General features: G+C 34.0%; 1 protein-coding gene across 1 annotated transcript in view; it reads left to right on the top strand.

Annotated features, from left to right (window-relative positions):
- Positions 1-21991, top strand: part of HDX (highly divergent homeobox) — a 158971-nt gene that overhangs the window by 2399 nt on the left and 134581 nt on the right. The gene's annotated exons all lie outside the window — the stretch shown is intronic.

The raw sequence follows: 21991 nt of genomic DNA, 5'->3' as shown, positions 1-21991 counted from the left end.
TCTTGAATCAGAGCTAATCATTGTGATGGCTGCCATAATTGCTATTTTATAATATATCAGTTGTCACTTCCCTACCCCTTGGGCTTCAAACTGCATTGTTCCATGGAGCTCAGTTTTATTTGAAAGAAAGTGATTGTGGTTTAATACAGGGGCTTTCTACAGATTTCACTTGGACTGCTGCTTCACTTTGAGGCACCATCCCAATATCACATCAAGGTTTGGGGTTTAGGAAAATGGATGAAAAGCAGTCCAAAAGGGTATTATATTCTGTAAATTTGAAAACTATTGTCATAGACTATTGTAAGTATACTATGAATATTTTAAAAATATATATTTAATTAATTCTGCTTTTAAAATTGTATTCCCAGAGGGAATTATATTTTTATGTAGTGTAATCCCCAACAAGGTAAAAATATTTGAATTGTTGACTTTGATTTTACAGTGGAATCAGTTAGCTAAACATGAAATTGGTGGTGTCTTATACTTGCACTGAGTACACTATATCTAGGCATAGTGATTTGGAAGTAAACAGTGAAAATTCTAGAGAGATATATTCTGCATACAAAGGGGACTGGAGAGGTTGGTATATTCAGAAACTGTCACTGACACCCTGAGACCTTTCTAGCCTGCATAAAATTTCAAGACAATAAACTGAAACTTGTCTGTGCAAATGGAATCATCCTTGTGCCAACTAGTAGCAAAATTGCCTGGATTAACCAGAGATCTAGGTACATGGGAACTGAACAATTGACATTATATTGTCAATCAAATGCTATACTTTACATCTGACATCTGTAAAGAAATCTACAACAGCAGAGCTGTCTTACCTTCTTGATCTCCTGTTGTTTTACATGAGACTTATGTCCAATTGGGTTGATCCTTAGAATCTTTAAATGTGTTATTTGTTAGAGTGGCAAAAATTGAGGAAAACATTTTCTTAGCTTCTCTTCCCTTGGGGTTGGGGGAAGTTTATTTTATGGTTCTTAAAACAGCCATGGAAACATGTGACTTACATGCCCTGGGTAGGCACTTTTCTCAGGTAAACAAGCATAGTGCTTGTCCAGGGTCATACAAGTAGTAAGTGGCAGAGCCAGTACTTCAAAGCAAGTGTCATTCTAGAGGCTTCATTCTTAACTACTAGGTTATAGGTTGGAGAGCTAGAGTGAGGCCCTTCTTCATTTGTTTTCAAAAATTGTGTTTGTGTGTGTGTAAAATTTCTCCCTGACTTACTCTCTTTATGAGTCTGTAATGCCTGTGACATTTTCCTTTCTCTCTCAGTGGAAATGAAAATTTTTAACAGATAGGATGACTTTTAAGAGAAAGGGATCCTTGTTTTGACTCCAGTGGCTTCGGTGGCAGAAGGCATGTAGACCCATACACTATTTTTTCTATTGTCAAGTACCAAGCAATGGTGAAAGCGTTTCTTCATTGGGTTTTGTGAAAGGATAGATCATAAGTTTTCTCCAACACTGATATATTGCTTTAATATATTTCTTTATATATTATACTTTCTTACTTGGTTAGCTTGGTCTACCTACAGTGTGCTTCATGGATGAAATGGCTATGCCATTTAGGAAAGTAATTATCCCAGACCCATTCTCCAAATAGCTTTGCCCTTTCATAGACCAATCGTTTATTGTGTTGAAATCTCCTCAACAGAGAAACAATTGGAAGAGATCTGAGGAATTGTGAGGTGTGGAAGAAGAAATATATTCTACATTAATGGGAAGTATTACATTAGGTATAGAATGCTCAGCCTTTACTCATCCCCACTATTCTAAGACAACATGAAGTTATTTTTGAATATGTATGTAAGTTATTAAAATAATCAGTCAAGCATTTTAATTAGAACCTAGAGGCTCACTTTTATCACCAATGAATGCTTAAGAGATGCTAAAGGTCGTTTTTTTTTTTTTTTTTTTTTTTTTCCTTTTCCCAACTAGTACTTAATGTAGAGAGAGACTACTTTTGAACTCAGTATTGGTTGTGATTTGGAGCCAGTTTACTTATCTGGTAGGGTTTGGTGCATCTGTGTCTATTAAATCCTTGCAATTCAAAGTGTGTTCCATGGAGTAGCAGTATGGGCATCACTTGGGGACTTCTTAGAAACTGCAGAATCTCTGGCTCCACCCAAGACCTACTGAATCAGAATCTGCATTTTAATAAGATCCCTGGGTGATTCATATGCACATAAGAGTCTGAGAAACACTGATACAAAGTGAAATATGAATTCCTGTACAACTTAAACTTTTTAAAAGCTGGTAGTTATAGAAAACTCTGAATTTCCTTTTGTCCATTTTCACATGTGTAAAGTAATATGTAATCAAAGTATTATCTGGCTAATATACATCAGTTTTGCTCCGTTCTGGAGTCAACATTGTCTCTTTGAGAAGATAGCTACACCTATGTGATGGGTAAAATTGTTAAGAGTGACTGAACCCACTTATTTTGTTGATAATAATGACCTTACCATTAAAATGATATTTATCCTAATTACTTGACATGTCAACAGTGTTACAGAAGAGTATAGATTTACTGGGGTTACTGTTGCTAATACCTTCAAGAGGAACTGTATTAGTTTTCTATTTGCTCCTGTAATAAATTACCACAAACACATGGCTTTAAACAACACATGTATTATCTTACAGTTCTGGTGGTTAGAGGTCTGAAACAGGTCTCACAGGGTGAAAATCAAAGTGTCGTCAGGGCTTTCCTTTCTGGAAGCTCTAGGGAAGAATCTGTTTCCTTATCTTTTCTAGCTTCTAGAGGCTATCGACATTCCTTGGCATGTGGCCCTCTTTCATCTTCAAAGTCAGCAATGTTTGATCACATCTTTCACATTGCATCACTGTGACACTTACTCTTTGCCTCCATCTTCCACATTTAAAGATAATTGTGATTACACTGGGCCCACTAAAATAATCTAGGATAATCTCTTTATTTTAAGGTCAACTGATTAGCAGCCTTAATTCCTCCTGCAACCTTCATTCACTTTTCCCATGGAGTCTAACATATTCACAGGTTCCAGGAATGAGGATATAGATACCTCGGGGTGCAGCGGGGTAAGGGTCGGCACAGGAATTGATGGCCTTTTTGACTGATAAAGGAAGCCAGCCTCTAATCTTGTTATTGGGATAAGTAATCGGTCAGTGTTCAGGGAGAATGCCATCTAAACATGAAGATGGCCATTTACAAGAGAGGCCTACAACCCATCCTTCCCTCATTGTCCTCAGAAGGAACCAACCCTACCAACACCTTGATCTCAGACTTCTAGTCTTTAGAACTGCAAGACAATAAATTTCTGTTTAAGCCACCATGTTTTTGGTACTTTGTTATAGCAGCTCTAGCAAACTAATATAGTCAGGGTAGCCCTTTAGTTGATATTTAAGTTGATCCTCAAAAGCACTTATTTATTAAGTTTGTGTTCTTTAATATTCTAGGTGTTGGATAAAGTGAATTAGGCATCAAAGAGTTTATAATACACATTAGACATTTTTCGTAAAACAAGTTTGAAATACATCACATCTCTGGCCCTCAGTTTATTCAACCGTGAAATGAGGGCATGATCTTCATAATACCTAAGGATATCTCTAGCTTTAAAATTCTATGATTCTATTTATTAATTAAATTTTAAGAAGTTATTAAATCCATATATTAAAAAAAAGTACTAGGTGCAGACAAAATTGTGTTAATGTTCTCTTCAGGAAACAGTATTTTAATAACTACCATCCCTGCCATTCATCACCCACTTCCTAACCTTCAACTTTAAAGAGAAGTAATAAAGATATTATTGAGAAACACCTTTGTTCTTTTGACTCTCTAGACTCCTTTGAAATTGGTTTAAGACTTAGGTTCAGAACACAGTAAATTAATAGCTCTCTATATGCAAATATATGCTTAATAAATAAAATTTTAAGTGACTAAATTAAAATATCTGTGGTAATTCACTTATATATTGGCTGCTTTTGAGAGCAGTGACTTGGAGAGGAGAGGGTTATTTTGCAAAAAGTTTTGCTCTGACTTCTCACTACTGCAAAGTATATTGAAGCAATATGTGTTCTGACAATTCACAAGTGAAGCTATAGTTTCTAAGTAGCCTTGAGAATATTTTTGCAAATGGTTATCTGGTTACCTGAATTAAATATTAGTGGTAAAATAACAATTGCTGAATATGGTCATGATTAAACCTTGGATAGTATAGTCCATGTGTTCAGATCTAGTCTGATTAACACCAGTGAATAGCATTGTGATGAAATACACAGAAGCACATTTGTTATGTAACAATCTCTCCTTTTGTGCCTCATATCCAAGTGAAAAACATGACTAGGCAGGAGAAATGCAGTGCTGACAAAAACATTAGGGGTCACTCTTTATCCCACTCTTCAAACATATATACGTCTATGATTTGGTAATAACATATGTTTTCTATCTTAATGTCATAGGCTTAACATAGGGCGGTGTCTCTAAAAATTGAGGTCTGCAGACCCCTAGGGGTCCAAGGACGTGTTCTCAGAGATCTGCAAGTTTTATGAAAATTTTTAAATTTGAGGGTTTTATTTCACTGATAATCTTGAAAAGAAAACCCCACAATCTGCATGTGTTCACTTACACACAGAGCCTTTCCACCAGGTATAACGATAAAACTTCTCTTTTATAGTCATAAGTCACAATTAAAATACATTTGATGGAATGAATTGAGTACCTTAAGGCAGAGTTCCTCAGACAGAGACCCAAAGGTGGATTTGGACAATATAGGAAAGATTTTGTTTTCCTCTTTTAAAGGAAGAAGAAAGAAAAGACTTTACCTGTGACTATCAGATTTTAGTTGCACTCCATGAGGCTTTTAAACCATTAAGCAGTACTTAGTCTATTAAAATTATTTGTAGGGATAAATTTATGCTTCCACTATTTGATGAATTAGATATGTGTGTGTGTGTTGGTTCAACACTATACATGTGTGTAATTATATACTGTTACCTACTTACCACCAGATGGGGTGCTTTGAGAAATCTTCCTCCAACTCCCAAAGAACAGATGTATACTTTTTCCCCCAAAGTTTTTGCAATAAAATCAGGAATGGAAAGTATGAGAGTCAAACAGTCCATCTCTTTGCTTCTAGGTAAAACTACCCTTAAATATTAACATATACTATGTAAATCTGACTCATAAAACACCAAAAGAATATCTAGTTTAAGTGAATAAATATGGCTTTAACATTTTAAAAACAAATTTTAGTTACCAATGGAAATTCTTGCTGGGAGTGCGAGAAGAGGTAGGATAGAGTAGGAGAGAGTTGTGTGGATGATAGAAAAAAGTTAAGAGAGAACTAATAAGGATAAATTCACAGTATGGTGAAATTAAAGAGACATATATATTATTTTGATATAATGAGTAATTTATTAACAATCACTTTTGCAATGTGCAGCTATGAGAAATTTTATAGAGCTACCCTCAATAGTAAATTAAAATGCAACCTATATTTAAAGGTATTAGAATGTTAATTGCAGGATGTTAGGGGTCAGTGCTTATGGCAGTGGAATCACTATCATGAACTAGTGAAAGATAGAAATGATTTACTTGCACGATTTGCTTGAGGCTAGAAATGTAAAAAGAAATAGAATTTAGTCACAAATATATATGGATCAAGGTAGTATTTAACTCATCAGGAGATGCTATATATCACTGGTCATTAATTGTCATTTTTTTCTGTTTGAGTGTATGCATGTGGGATTGTATGAAAGCAGAGCTAAAGACAACAGGAAATCAATTATCCAATTGAGGCCCTGTTTATGCTTCTGTTGTCCAACTGATTATCTGTTTGAAATTGATCTTTCTTATTTTGTTATGAGTTTTGACATCTGAGTGTATGATAAGGTATTTGTAGTTTAAAGGTATTTTATTATTTTAACATTGCCACTTTGTGATAAAAGCAAGTGTCACTAAAAGCTAACAAATTATTATAATTGATGAAAAAATCTGAGATTAGTATATCTACTTGCCAGTGATTGTTTTTGAACAAACATTCATCATCTTTGAATTTAGACATTAGACATGTGGCTATAGAGATATATGTCACTGTAGATATATCTTTTCATCTATTTATATGGAAAATTTATACATAATATTATCTTGGAATTTATGCCCATGTCATTATGAATATATATTTAGCTTTCATGTAGCTGGAAAATATGAACATTAATTATATAGAATTCTTAAGTGTTTTTTAAAGTGAGGTCAGTGTACAATCTCTTTGTGCCCTGAGAAAGTTTTCTGGGTTGTAGTTAAAATTTCCTGTTTCATATTTCCACCTAAGTGATAGAGGCCAATTATACCTCTAAAATGGAAGATAAGAGATGTGTGCAATGCATTTCAGTAGTTATAGCCCAATAAACAAATAATGAATATCCTTTCATAGTATTTGAATAGATGCAATGCCTGTTACTTGACTTTATGCTTAGAAGATGTTGAAATGTATTTTTTTGAAATATCTGCAAATTCTGGCAAGTTAATTATAAAATAACTAAATAGAACTGCTGTTTGTAAAGATGAGGATCATTAAATGTAAATGATACATTAAAGTGACAGCTTCTGAAAACAGATTTACCATAAATTCTTTTTTTTTTAATAAATAAACTTATTTATTTATTTATTTATTGGCTGTATTGGGTCTTCGTTGCTGTGTGCAGGCTTTCTCTACTTGCAGCAATCAGGGGCTACTCTTTGTTGCACTGCACAGGCTTCTCATTGCTGTGGCTTCTCTTGTTGCGGAGCATGGGCTTTAGGTGCACGGGCTTCAGTAGTTGTGGCACGTGGGCTCAGTGGTTGTGGTTTGAGGGCTCTAGAGCACAGGCTCAGTATTTGTGGCACACAGGCTTACTTGCTCCACGGCATGTAGGATCTTCCCAGACCAGGGCTCGAACCCGTGTCCCCTGCATTGGCAGGCAGATTCTTAACCACTGCGCCACCAGGGAAGTCCACCATAGCAATTCTTTTGCACGTATTCAAATTTCATTAAGTTCAAAGTGTCAGTTCATTATTGTATATTTAATCAAGCTTTTGCTAAATATTACATTAAAAAATTATGCAGAGGCACCTACATACATGGACACCATGCCCATTGGTGTTGTGCTTAATTTTTTCATTCTCCAAAACTTTAAAAGATCAAACTCTCATTACATAGAAGAGGGTCAGGATCTGTCTTCCTTTTGCCATGAGAATATATTAATGTATGTTTCCTTTATTTGAGGTTTATTACACATGATGTGGGAGTGGTTTGGTATATGTTAAATTAATTATTACTAGTAGGAATGACAAGTTGGTTACATAAATGTTTACAATTAACAAAAATAACTTTTGCATAGCACATTATAGTTTACCAAGTATTTTAATTAACATAATTCATCATGTGAAGAAGAGTAGGACAGATTTTATAACTTTATTTTCCAGATGAAACTGAGGCCCAAGAGGTCAATTATCTTTGCTAAGGTCACAAAAATAGCAAGTAGTGAAGCTTAATAGGAACAGAGATGTCCTGACTCCTAACATAGTGTTCCCACTCCACCACTCCAAAAGGCCACCTGAACTTCTGCTTACAGCTATGATGAAGTAACAAGAACAGGATTTACCCTCTCATCTTAAATATCTAAAAACAAACAAACAAAAAACAGCAAAAATATGTATGAAACAGTGGATTTTGGACATTTGACAAAAAGTAGCACAGGACCACGATTTTTTGAGAGAAGGGAAACAAATAAGATAAGCCCTGTGAATGTCCCACCTCACTGCCTGGAGAAAGTATCCAGACCACAACCAAGGGAAAGGGAACCAAACAGCCTGGAAGTCTCTCTGAGTTGAGGAGACAGAATTCAGAGTTCACAGAGGACAGGGTGACTAGAATTTGAGTACTGGAGGGGAGAATGCTCACAGGAGAAAACTGCACATAGATAGACCTCTGGAGATTTGTAGAGGGGCCCCTTGAATCTTTGGCTGAATACTGATCAACTCCAGTGTGTGAGAAAACTATTGCAGATGGGGAAAGAACCACTAGAAAGGATCAGGCAAACAATCCTCAGAGCTCACATAAGACCAGGAATAGTTTAGGTTTTCAACCACCAGGCTGGAAAACTATATTTCATGGAATATCTAGGAAGGTCCTCAGAAAGGTATTACTTTAGTAATGAGACAAATTAGCCCTAGACTAAAGGCAATTTTGGATTTGCCTAACAAAGCAAACCTCAGATGAATCAATTTCCAAGTAATTTAAATATATCCCAGAACAAAGTTCCAAAATATTTAAAGAATATAAAAACATCCAGTATCGAAGAGCATCATTAGCAATATCTGCCATTAAATGAAAAACTACAAAAAGCATGCAAAGAAACAAGAAAATACAGCTCATAGTGTGGTGAAGAAACAATTAAAAAAACAGAATGAAAAATAATAGATTTTAGAATTAGTAGAGAATGTAAAAGCAGCTATTAAAACTGTATTCTCTATGTTCAAGAAGGTAGAGGAAAGCACAAGCCTGATGAGGAAAGAAATGGAAGATTTATTAAAAGATCCAAATTGAAATTCTAGAGACAAAAGTAAAACTATGGGGAAAAAAATGAATGGACCAACAATGAGCTGTGGGACAATATCACTCAATGTAATATACATGTTTTTTGAGTCCCAGAAGGTGAAGAAAAGTATTTTTAATTAACAGTTGAAAATTTTCCAAATTTGATGAAAACTATGAACCCACATAGTCAAGAAGCTTAACAAATTCTGAGAAGAAGAAAGCTAAAGGAAATGGCTCCAAGGCATCTCCTAATCTAACTGCTGAAATCCAGAGAAAAAAGAAAACTTAAAAGTATCCAGGGGAAAAAAAGTCACTTTTATGTACAGGGGAACAAACATTAGAATGACAGGAGGCATCTTGTTGAAAACAATGCAAGCCAGAAGACAATGGAACGACATGTTTAAAGCACTGAAAGATTATAAAAAAATCTGTTAACCTAGAATTCTATATCAAAATATCAAAGCAAAACAAAGGTTTTCTTACTCATTCTAAAGAAAAAAAAAATGCACTGACAGCAGAAACACACTACCAAAAATGTTCAAGGAAATCTTTCAGGCAGAAGGAAAATGATGCCAAATTGAAATTAATTTTTCTTCATTATTATGTTTTTGTTTTGTATGTAGCCTGTAAAGAATTAAAGAAAATGAAGGGCATTACTACAGTAAAGCTCCTTGCATTTGCACCTAAAAAAAGAACTTTGGACCTACACAATGGAAGTAAAAAATATGTAGGTAAATATGTATGATTTTTAATTTTTGAAAATCACTTTCAATGATAACTGTTTAATTTTTTTTAAATAACCGTTTATTGGAGGTTTTATAACATATGTAAAAGCAAAATGTATGACAACAATAGCACAAAAGACAGTAGAACAGAAATACAGGTATACTATTGTAAGATTCTTCTATTATATGTGAAGTAGTATATATAATATTATGATAAATTATCTTGATAATAAATTAAAGGTGTATACCATGGTCACTAAAACAACCATTAAAATAACATGACAAAGAGTGATGAGCTAACCAAGAAGATAAAATAGAATTATAAATAATGTTTAATTAAAATAAAAATAGGAAAAAGGAAAAAAAGGAACAAAAAACATATGAGGCAAATAGAAAACAAATAGATTGTATCTAAGCCCAACCATATCAATAATTATATTAATTGCAAAATGGTCTAAACATACCAGTTAAAAGGCAGGTATTGTCACATTAGACTTTAACTCATCTATAAATCTCTACAACTAACCCACCTAAGTATAAAGAAATAGATAGGTTAAACATAAATAAATGAAAAAATATATACCATGAATCTAAATAAAGTTGACTATATTCATATCAGATAAAGAAGATTTCAGAGGAAAAAATATCAGCGGTAAAGAACATCATTCATATTGATAAGGGGATCAATTAATTAAGAGAACATAAAAATCCTAAATATTTATGTACCTAATAACAGAGCTCCAAAATATATGAATCAAAAACTGTTAAAAGAGACATGAGAAACAGACTAGTATACAATTAGAAATGTTAACAGCTTCTCTCAGTAATTCCTAAAATAGAGAGAAAATAACTGTTTAAGACTTGAACAACACTTTCAACAAACTCAACCTAATTGACTCCACCCAAAGAGAGCAGAGTACACATTATTCCCAGAAGCACATAGAAAATTGATCAACATGGACCATATTTTGGGCCATAAAACAAACCATCAAAAGTTAAAAAGTTGAAGTCATATGAGGGATGTTCTCTGATCATAAAGGAATTAAACTAAAAATCAATAAATCAAAGATATCTGGGAAATCCCCAAATAGTTGGAAAGTAAACAACACAGTTGTAAGTAACCAATGGGTCAAAGGAGAGCCCTCAAGGGAAATTAGAAAGCACTATGTAATCAGTGAAAATGAAATTGCAACATATCAAAATATGTGGAATACAGTTAAATCAGCACTTAGAGTTCATTTAGAGCATTAAACACTTGTAGAAAAGTAGAAAGCTTGAAAATCTGTTACTTGAGCTTCACTTTAACAAAATATAACTAGAAGATCAAATTAAGCCCAAAGCAAGCAGAAAGAAGTAAATAATAAGAGCAGAAATAAATGAAATAGAAAACAGTAACAGATACAAACTACTATATATAAAACAGACAAGCAACAAGGATATACTGTATAGCACAGGGAATTAGACCCAGTATCTTGTAATAACTTATAGTGGAATATAAGCTGCAAAAATTCCTGAATCACTATGCTGTACACCTGAAACTAACACAATGTAGTAAATCAACTATACTTCAATTTAAAAAAATAGAGAAATGCAATGAAACCAAAATCTGGATATTTGAGAAAAGGATGTACACCAAAAAGAAAGAAGACACAAATTACCAATATCAGGAATGAGAGAAAGGATATCACTACAGACTGTACAGACATTTAAAAATATACTAATGGACTATTAACTTTACACCTATAAAGTAAACAACTTAAAGTAAATGTATATATTCTTTGAAAGACAGAAATCATCAAAGCTTGTTTGAGAAGAAATACAATAACTGAACACTTTATTAAAGAACTTGAATTTGTGATTAAAAATCTTTCTTTTCAGAAATCTCCAAGCCCAAATTACTACACTAGTGAATTCTACAAAACACTTAAGAAAGATAAAAATTTACAGGTTCAAGATCCCTTGAAACAAGTTAAACTCAAAGGAAATCATGCCCAGACACATTATAATCAAATTGCTAAAAATCAAAGATATAGTGTTGAAAAAAGCTGGAGAAAATCAAAATACATGGGGAAACAAAGATTTGGAAATGACCATGGATTTTTCATGACAAAACATGGAAAACAAAGTCAGTGGAAAAACCACTTCAAAAATATGGAAAGAAATGTAGCCCAAAAGCCAATGAATTAAAACATTACAAAGACATATTAAAATAATAAAAAAGAAGTTGGAGAAAGGGGAACAGCAAAACGAACAATCAGAAGGACAAACAGAAAACAACTAATAAAATGGTGCACCCAAATCCATCCATATTAGTAATTACGTTAAATGTAAGTGATCTAAACACACTGTCATACTGTCATACACATACCATCATATTGGGTTTTTAAAGCCCAACTGTATCCTACTTATAGGAAACCTACTTTATATATAAAGACATAAATTAAAATAAAATGAAAGAAAATTATATACTATGACAGATTATTCAAAACAAAGCTGAAGTATATTCATTAGTGTCAGACAATTTAAATACAGAACAAGGAATAGTATGAGGAATAAAGAGGGGGTATTACATAATGAATAAAGGATCAATTCACCAAAAATATGTAACAATATTAGTTGCATATGCGTCTAACAACAGATCTTCAAAATGCATAAAGCAAAACCGATACAATTAAAAGTAGAAATAGACAAGTTCACAATTATACTTGGGGACTTCACCTTTCCTCTTTCGGTAATTGATAGAACAAGTAGTCAGGAAATCAGTAAAGACACAGAAGATCTGAACGACACTATTAAGCAACGTGACCTAATTGACATTATTAGAACTATCTACCTAACAATAGCCAAAGATACATTCCTTTCAGATGTTCATGGAGCATTCTTTTTTTTTTTTTTAAAGAGACTCCTCTTTTTCTTTTTAAATTTTATTTATTTATTTATTTATTTATTTATTGGCTGTGTTGGGTCTTCGTTTCTGTGCGAGGGCTTCCTCTAGTTGCGGCAAGTGGAGGCCTCTCTTCATCGCGGTGCGCGGGCCTCTCACTGTCATGGCCTCTCTTCTTGCGGAGCACAGGCTCCAGACGCACAGGCTCAGTAGTTGTGGTGCACGGGCTTAGTTGCTCCGCGGCATGTGGGATCTTCCCAGATCAGGGCTCGAACCCGTGTCCCCTGCATTGGCAGGCAGATTCTCAACCACTGCGCCACCAGGGAAGCCCCATGGAGCATTCTTTAAAAGAAACCATATTCTGCCTTGGCCATAAACTTTAAAAAATTTAAAACAGTTGAAATAATATAAAGTATGTTCTCTATTCATAACCACACTAAACTAGAAATTGATAACAAAGATATCTGGAAAATACTTAAATATTTTAAACAATAAACAGGAGAATTAATATTTTGAACTGAATGACAATTAAAACACACCCTTTGTCAAGATAGTTTTTATTTGCATTTCCCTGATAATTAATGATGTTGAGCATCTTTCAAATACCTGTTGACCATTTGTTTGTCTTCTTCAGAGAAATGTCTGTTCAAGCCCTTTGCCCATTTTTAATTGGATAATTAGTTATTTTGCTATTGAGTTTTAGGAGTTTCTTATATATTTTGGAAATTAACCCTAATCAGATATATGGCTTCAAATATTTTCTTTCATTCTGTAGGTTGCCTTTTTTTTTTTTTTACTGTAGTTGATTGTTGACTGTCCTTTGCTTTGCAGAATATTTTTAATATGATGTAGTCCCACTTGTCCATTTTTGCTTTTGTTGCCTGTGCTTTTGTTGACGTTTCCAAGAAATCGTTGCCAAGACCAAAGTCCAGAAGCTTTTTCTGTATGCTTTCTTCTAGGAGTTTTACAGTTTTGGGTCTTATGTTTAAGTCTTTATTTTGAGTTGATTTTTTTGTGTATGGTGTTCACACTTGTTGGGATGCCTATTATTAAAAAACCAAAACATAAAAAGTGTTGGCAAAGCTGTGGAGAAATTGGAACCCCTGTACATTGTTGGTGGGAATGTAAATTAATGTTCAGCAGCTATTGCAAACAACATGGAGATTCCTCAAAAAGGTTAAAAATAGAACTACCATATGATCCAGCAATCCCACATCTGGGTATATAGTCATCCCTTTGTTTCCATGGATGTGGAACCCATGGATAGGTGGATACAGAAGGTCAACTGTAATGGACTTGAGCATCCTTGGATTTTGGTATCTGTGGGGGGTCCTGGAGCTAATCTCCCACAGATAGCAAGGGACAACTATCCAAAAGTATTGGAATCAGGATCTTGAAGAAATATCTGCATGCCCATGTTTATTGCTGCACTATTCACAATAGCCACAATATGGAAATAGCCAAGTGTCCATCGACAGATAAAGAAAATGTAATATATACATACCATGGGATGTTATTCAGTCTTTAAAGAGAAGGAAATTCTGCCATTTGCAACAACATGGATGAAACTGGAGGACACTATTCTAAGTGAAATAAGCTAGTCACAGGACAAATACCACATGATTCCACTTATGTGTGCTATCTAAAATAGTCAGAAGCAGAGAATGCAATGGTGGTTGCCAGGATGGAGGGTGAGGGAAATGGGAAGTTGTTATTCAGTGGGTAGATAGTTTCAGTTATGCCAAATGAATAAATTCTAGAGATCTGTTGTAGAACATAATACCTATAGTTAACAATACAGTATTGTGCACTTCAAAATTTGTTAACAGGGTTGATCTCATGTTGTGTTCTTATTACAGAACAAATAAACAATGGGACACAAGGAAACTCTGGGAAGTGTTGGATATGCTGATTATTTTGATTATGGTGATGGTTTCACTAGTTTTTGCATAAGGCCAAACTCATCAAATTGTAGACATTAAATATTGTGCAGCTGTATGTACCTCAGATATACCTCAATAAGGCTGTTAAAAAATCCAATCTATCAAAATTTGTAGAATGCAGCCAAAGCAGTACTTAGAAGTAAATTTATAGCATTAATTGCTTATATTTAGAAAAGAAGAAAGGTCAAAGATCAATAATCTAAGTTCCCACCTTAAGAAACTAGAAAAAAGAAGAGCAAATTAAGTACAAATAAGCAGAATGAAGGGAATAGTAATGATAAGAGCAGGAGTCAATGTAAATGAAGACAGAAAAACAATAGACAAAAGTCAATGAAACCAAAAGCTAATTATTTCAGAAGATCAATAAAAGTGATAAGCCTCTTGTCAACTGACCAAGACAAAAGAAACAAATTGCCAATATCAAGAAGGAAAAATACATCACAATAGACCCTATGAATATTAAATGGATGATAAAGGAATAGTATATAAGAAACTTTACACCTTTAAATTCAGCAACTTTGATAAAATGGACCAATTCTTTGAAAGACACAAACTGCCCAAACTCACTCAAGAAGAAATAGATTATCTGAATAATATAGAAATGTAATGCATAGCTTAAAACTTTCCAACAAAGAAAATTCCATGCTCAGATGGCTTCATTGGTGATTTCTAACAAAGATTTAATGAAAAAATAATAATTCTATGTAAACTCTTCTAGAGCATATAAGTAGAAGGAACACTTCCTAACTCATTGCCTGTACCAAACCAAATACAATACAAGAAAAAATCACAAACATCCTCATGAATGCAGACTCAAAAATTTTCAACAATATATTTCCAAATGAAATAAATATATAAAAAGAATAATACATCACCACCAACTGGGGTTTATTCCAGGAACAGAATACTCATTCAACACTTGAAAATCAACCAACATAATTTACCATATCAAAAGGTTAAAGAAAAAAATCTGTACAATTATCTCAATACATGCAGCAAAAAGCATTTTACAAAATTCAATATCCATTCATTATAATGATGATAGTAATAGTAATAATAAAAACTCTCAGTTTAATAGAAATAAAAGGAAACTTCCTTAAACTTGTAAAGCATGTGAAAAACCTACAGCTGACATAACACTCAATGGTGAAAGACTGAATGCTTTTCTTCTAAAATTGAGAACGAGGAACAAATGTCCACTCTCACAGCTCTGATTAAAACATTATACTATAGGTCTTAGACAGTGCAATAAAGAAATAAAAGACCAGTACCTACAGAAATATAGGTCAATGGGACAGGATAGAAAGCCCAGAGATAAACCCATGCAAATATGGTCACCTTATTTTTGATAAAGGAGGCAAGAATATAAAACAGAGAAAAGACAGCCTCTTCAATAAGTGGTGCTGGGAAAACTGGACAGCTGCATGTCAAAGAATGAAAGTAGAACACTCCCTAACACCATACACAAAAATAAACTCAAAATGGATTAAAGATGTAAATGTAAGGCCAGACACAGATCCTTTTTGACCCACCTCCTAGAGAAATGGAAATAAAAACAAAAATAAACAAATGGGACCTAATGAAACTTAAAAGCTTTTGCACAGCAAAGGAAAACATAAACAAGCCGAAAAGACAACCCACAGAATGGGAGAAAATATTTGCAAATGAAGCAGCTGACAGAGGATTAATCTCCAAAATTTACAAGCAGCTCATGCAGCTCAATATCAAAAAGCAAACAACCCAATCCAAAAATGGGCAGAAGACCTAAATAGACATTTCTCCAAAGAAGATGTACAGATTGCCAACAAACACATGAAAGGATGCTCAACATCACTAATCATTAGAGAAATGTAACTCAAAACTACAATGAGGTATCACCTCACACCAGTCAGAATGACCATCATCAAAAAATCTACAAACAGTAACTTCTGGAGAGGGTGTGGAGAAAAGGGAACCCTCTTTCACTGTTGGTGGGAATGTAAATTGATACAGCCACTATGGAGAACAGTATGGAGGTTCCTTAAAAAACTAAAAATAGAACTACCATACGACCCAGCAATCCCACTACTGGGCATATACCCTGAGAAAACCATAATTCAAAGAGTCATGCACCACAATGTTCATTGCAGTTCTATTTACAATAGCCAGCACATGGAAGCAACCTAAGTGTCCATCAACAGATGAATGGATAAAGAAGATGTGGCACATATATACAATGGAATATTAATCAGCCATATAAAGAAACGAAATTGAGTTATTTGTAGTGAGGTGGATGGACCTAGAGTCTGTCATACAGAGTGAAGTAAGTCAGAAAGAGAAAAACAAATACCGTATGCTAACACATATATATGGAATCTAAAAAAAAAAAAAAGTGGTTCTGAAGAACCTAGGGACAGGACAGGAATAAAGACGCAGATGTAGAGAATGGACTTGAGGACATGGGGATGGGGAAGGGTAAGCTGGGACGAAGTGAGAGAGTGGCATGGACATATATACACTACCAAATGTAAAATAGATCGCTAGTGGGAAGCAGCCACATAGCAGAGGGAGATCAGCTTGGTGCTTTGTCACCACCTAGAATGGTGGGATAGGGAGGGTGGGAGGGAGATGCAAGAGGGAGGAGATATGGGGATATATGTATATGTATAGCTGATTCACTTTGTTATACAGCAGAAACTAACACACCATTGTAAAGCAATTACACTCCAATAATGATGTTTAAAAAAAAAAAAAGAAAGAAAAGGCAAATGTATTGGAAAAGAAGAAACAAGCCTTTCTCTGTGGATGACATAATTGTTTAGAAAATACCAGACAATCAACAAAAAAGCTGCTGGAACCAATAAATGAATTTAGCAAAGTGAATATACCAAAATAAGTTGTATGTTGATATCCTAGTAATGAACAATTGGATTTTTTTAAAATTTCCAGCTCTATTGAGGTATAATTTACAAATGAAAATTGTATATATTTAAGGTGTACAATGTGATGGTTTGATATATATATATATATGTATTATGAAATGATTAGTACAATCAAGGTAATGCATATGTGATATCCATCACCTCACATAGTTCTATTTCTTTTTGGTGTAGTGAGAACACTTAAGATCTACTCTCTTAGCAAATTTCAAATATACACTACATTACTTTAAACTATAGTAACCATGATTTTAAAAATACCATTTACAATAGCCCCCTCCCCCTTCAAAAAAACCATACACATATAAGAAATACACAGGTATAAATTTAACAGACTATGTACTGAATCTGTATACTGAAAACTATAAAACTCTGAGGAAAGAAATCAAACAAGATCTAAATAATTAGAGAGAAGTATATCATATTCATGATTTGGAAGACACAGCAATTGTCCCTAAACTGATCTATAGATTCAATCCAATCCCAGCAGAATTTTTTGTTGGTACCAACAATCTGATTCTAAAATTCATATGAGAATGTAAAGGATGTAGGATAGCTAAATTCATTTTTAAAAGTACAGTATTAGAAGACTCACACTTCCTGATTCAACAGTCATGATAAAGCTCCAGTAGTTAAGACAGTGTGGTTTTAATGAAAGAATTGACACATAGATCAATGGAACAGAAAAGAGTGTCCAGAAAAAGAGCCACACATATACGGTCAAGTGATTCTTAACAAAGATGAAAAAGCAATTCAATAAAAAGTTTTTTTCAATTAATGGTACTGGAACAATTGGATATCCATATGCAAAAAACCCCACAAAACTTCGACCTGTACTTCACACCTTACACAAAAATCAACTCCAAATGTATCCTAAACTAAAATGTGAAATGCGAAAATATAAAGCTACTAAAAGAAAACATAGGAAAAAGTTTCTGTGACCTTGTGCTAGACAAAGATTTCTAAGGTATGGCACTAAAAGCACAATCCATAAAACTAAAGAGCAGTGATAAATTGGGCTTCATCAAAATTAAAAACTGCTCTGTGAAATACACTTAATAAAATAAAAACAAGGCACAAGCGAGGAGAAAATATTTGAAAATCATATTTCTCATAAAGGACTTGTGTCCAGACTATGTAATGAACCCTAAAAGTTAAATAATAAGAAACAAACAATCCAATTTAAAAACTTGCAAAATATTTGGACACTTCTACAGAGAAGATGTATGAATGACAAATAAGAATAGCAAAAGATGCTCAATATCATTATCACTAGGGAAATACAAATTAAAACCACAATAATAATACACAATTACACAACTATTAAAATAACTAATTTTTTAGAAATATATGATAATAATTCTGGTAAGGAAGTGAAAGAACTGAAACTTTCATAGAATGTTGGTGCAAAAGCAAATTTATACAGCCACTTTTTTTTTCAAAACTGATCAATTTCATTTCACAATTACCCCCTCATCACCCCTGTTCAGTGGGAAGTAGCCAGAAAGATCATTGCCCCTTTTTCCCACAAGATTGTATAAAAGCAGCCTGAATTGGGACTAGGATAAGATGGGTTTTTTGGTTTTGTTTTGTTTTGTTTTAAAATTTTATTTATTTATTTTTGGCTGTGTTGGGTCTTCCTCTAGTTGCGTCAAGCGGGGGCCACTCTTCATCGCGGTGCGCGGGCCTCTCACTATCGTGGCCTCTCGTTGCGGAGCACGGGCTCCAGACGCACAGGCTCAGTAGTTGTGGCTCACGTGCCTAGTTGCTCCGCGGCATGTGGGATCTTCCCAGACCAGGGCTCGAACCCGTGTCCCCTGCATTAGCAGGCAGATTCTCAACCACTGCGGCACCAGGGAAGCCCCTGTACAGCCACTTTTGAAAAGGGTTTATATTTAACTTATAAAGTTAAGTATACATTTACTATAGGACCCAGCAGTCCAACTCCTAGGTATTTACTCAAGAGAAATGGAAACTTATTTGCAGACAGAAACCTGCACACAAATGTTTTTAACAGTTTTATTCATAATAGCTAAGAACTTAAAACAGCCCACATGTCCTTCAATGGATGAATGGATAAACTGTGGTATATTCTTACAATGGAATGCTACTCTGCAAGAAAAGGGAGCAAATTACTAATACAGACAACACAGATGAATCTCAAATACATTATGCTAAATGAAAGAAGCTAGTCTCAGAAAAAATACATACTGTATTATTCTGTTTATATGGCATTCTATAAAAGCAAAATAATAGGAACAGAATAGGGATTGTCAGGGGCTGGGTGGCTAGAGAGATTGATTATAAATAAGCAGCATAAAGGTTTTTTTCAGAATGATAGAACTGTTCTGTACCTTAATTGTGATGGTGGTTTCATGACTATATACGTTTGTTTTAACTCATAAAACCATACATGAAAAATAGTGATTTTTACTGTATGTAAATTTAAAAGTGAATAATAATAATGGATTAAAAGGACAATGTTAATAGAGACATGTTGGCCAAGATAAAGATATTCAAGGTATTATATTAACCTAAGCTCAACTCTTTGTAAACAAACGAACAAAAAAGTTGATGGCTTACCCAAAATTCAAATTTTTAGTGTTGGCAAGAATGTATTCTATTTGAATTGGTGATGATTTTATGGACTCATTCCATTTTTAAAACCAGGTTTTCCAAGAACGAATCCTTAATGAGTAAAATTTTTTGGTACTTTTCAAATGATTTAGCCACTTAAAACATTATTAGGGCATTATTAGAGCTGGTTTTAAGTACGATATCAGATATATAAGGACAGTGTTACATAGGAATTTATCTGAAATATTCCAATGTAAAAATAGAGCCTTAGCTATATTTTAGCTATTTCATTCCTCAAAGCTGTATTTTTCAAGTATTTCCAAAGCAATACATCTAAAATATTTCACTCATTGCTCTGCTTGTTTGAATAGAACATACTGAGCATAATTTAATCTTTTGCCAATGGCTCAGGGTCTTCATTAAAACACCAAATCCTAAAGCTGAGAGCAACCTAAGAAATTCCATATCTGAATATGATAGATAAATTGAAGGGCCTAGTTATCCTTAAAAATATAAATATGTTACAACTATAACATGCTTTAAAATTTTAGAAAAATGAGAATTCCCTGGCAGTCCAGTGGTTAAGACCCCATGCTTCCACTGCAGGGGGCACAGGTTCCATCCCTGGTTGGGGAACTAAGATCCCACAAGCCGCAGAGTGCGGCTGAAAAAATATTTAAGAAAAATGAGTTCACATATCTTAAATTATTTTTAACAATCCAGACTGGTAAGTAAAACAAGTCATATAATCCAGAATTTTACAAACTAGGAAATGAATGCTCATAGAAATTAAGTGATTTACCAAATAGTCTCCAGTGGAGTTGAGAGTAGGACACAGGTTGTCTTATTCCTTGTGGGCTGGCATGTGCTCAGTGGGTAGTACAATGCAAAGAGAATTAGACTAGGAAATCATGAGGTAAAGCTAAATGACTTGTTATTTCAATATTTAATCCCCTAGTTCAGTTAGTTACCGTCCCTACCCCAATATAGTAGACCTCAATTTCTGTGAATCCAATGGATTGTCATTTTATCTTCCACATAAATAACAACCCAACTTTTAAAATGAAAGTTTTTACAACTTTTTTTTCCTGATTTTTGTGCAAACGATTAAGAACTTTGGCTGTGCAGTCATTCAATAACTTGCCACTCCATAGACCAAGATAACTAATCTGCCATGCTTTTTAAGATTCATATCATACTGGAGCAACAGTTGTAGCCAGCCAATAGGAAACCATTCCTACATAAAGCAGATATAGTGATACACTTGGGGATCAGCCATATCTTGTACTCTAGGCTTTTTTATGGTAGTTACAGCCCTACAGAGAAGAATCAGAGCCATTACCCGTATTATGCATTAGTGAATTGAAATTTACCACACTCCTCAGATCTCATTCCAAAGTACTGGAATACCAATACCTTGCTTCTTAATCCACAACAGATGAGGTATTTCAGGTATTTGACCTTCATCTTCTGGCTCCTCTCCTGACTGTAGCTGAACCACTTAGGAAAATGAACCCCAAATTGCTCTGAAAACTGGAAAACATGATAGTAATATTGCTTTGATGAATATCGTCCCTACCCTCTGGCCCAAACATCCTTGAAAATTTATTCAGTTTGCAGATAAGAGGTTTACATTTCCACATTGTTGTACTTGAATGAGATCCCCTTCATAAAGTGGAGTTATTTGTTTCTGAAAGTTCCTGCCCTCTCTCACATGTGACTTTCTCTCATCAGATCTCTTAACATTATATAGGAAAACGTTTGCATGGTCAAGAAAACAAGTCGTGTACAGATTTCACTGGATGCCTATGTGACTGTCTTTAATTTCTTCATGAAACTGCTTTATTGTTCAAAATATTCAAAAAATGGAAATTATTTTTTATTTCCATGTCAATGTACTTAGTTGTTTCCATACCCAGTATACTAGAATGATTTCTGTTTGGTTTGGCTTATATTGTTTTAGTTGTCACTGTTTTCCTAATTTTGAAGAGATTCATTCCTTGAAAAGGGTTTTCTTTCTGTCAGCTTTTAGGAATAACAATTTTAGTGTGACAGCTTTTAAGAGGAACCTGAAATTGCCTTTATCTAATTATGTGTTCGTCTTTATAAAATGCACTACTAGAATCCATCTCCTTTATGAAGAGTTTGACCTGCTTCTTATTTGTGAGATTCACAGAGTTGTTTTCCCTTAATATTAAACATCTTGCCTATTGGCAAGAAGAGCAATGTGTTTTTAAAAATTTCTCTTGTCTAATTATGATGTTGTCGATTAAAAGTACTTGGTATATTTTTAGTAAACTATACATGATTTTTAATTTTGATTTATATACTACAGCTATTAAAAATAATTATTTTGGTTAGTGTTGCCTAAAGCAAATACATTT

Source organism: Eubalaena glacialis, chromosome X, assembly GCF_028564815.1.
Source record: "Eubalaena glacialis isolate mEubGla1 chromosome X, mEubGla1.1.hap2.+ XY, whole genome shotgun sequence".
In the NCBI taxonomy this organism is placed as follows: Eukaryota; Metazoa; Chordata; class Mammalia; order Artiodactyla; family Balaenidae; genus Eubalaena; species Eubalaena glacialis.
Note: the sequence above shows the minus strand (reverse complement) of the source record. Positions and strands in the feature narration are given on the sequence as shown.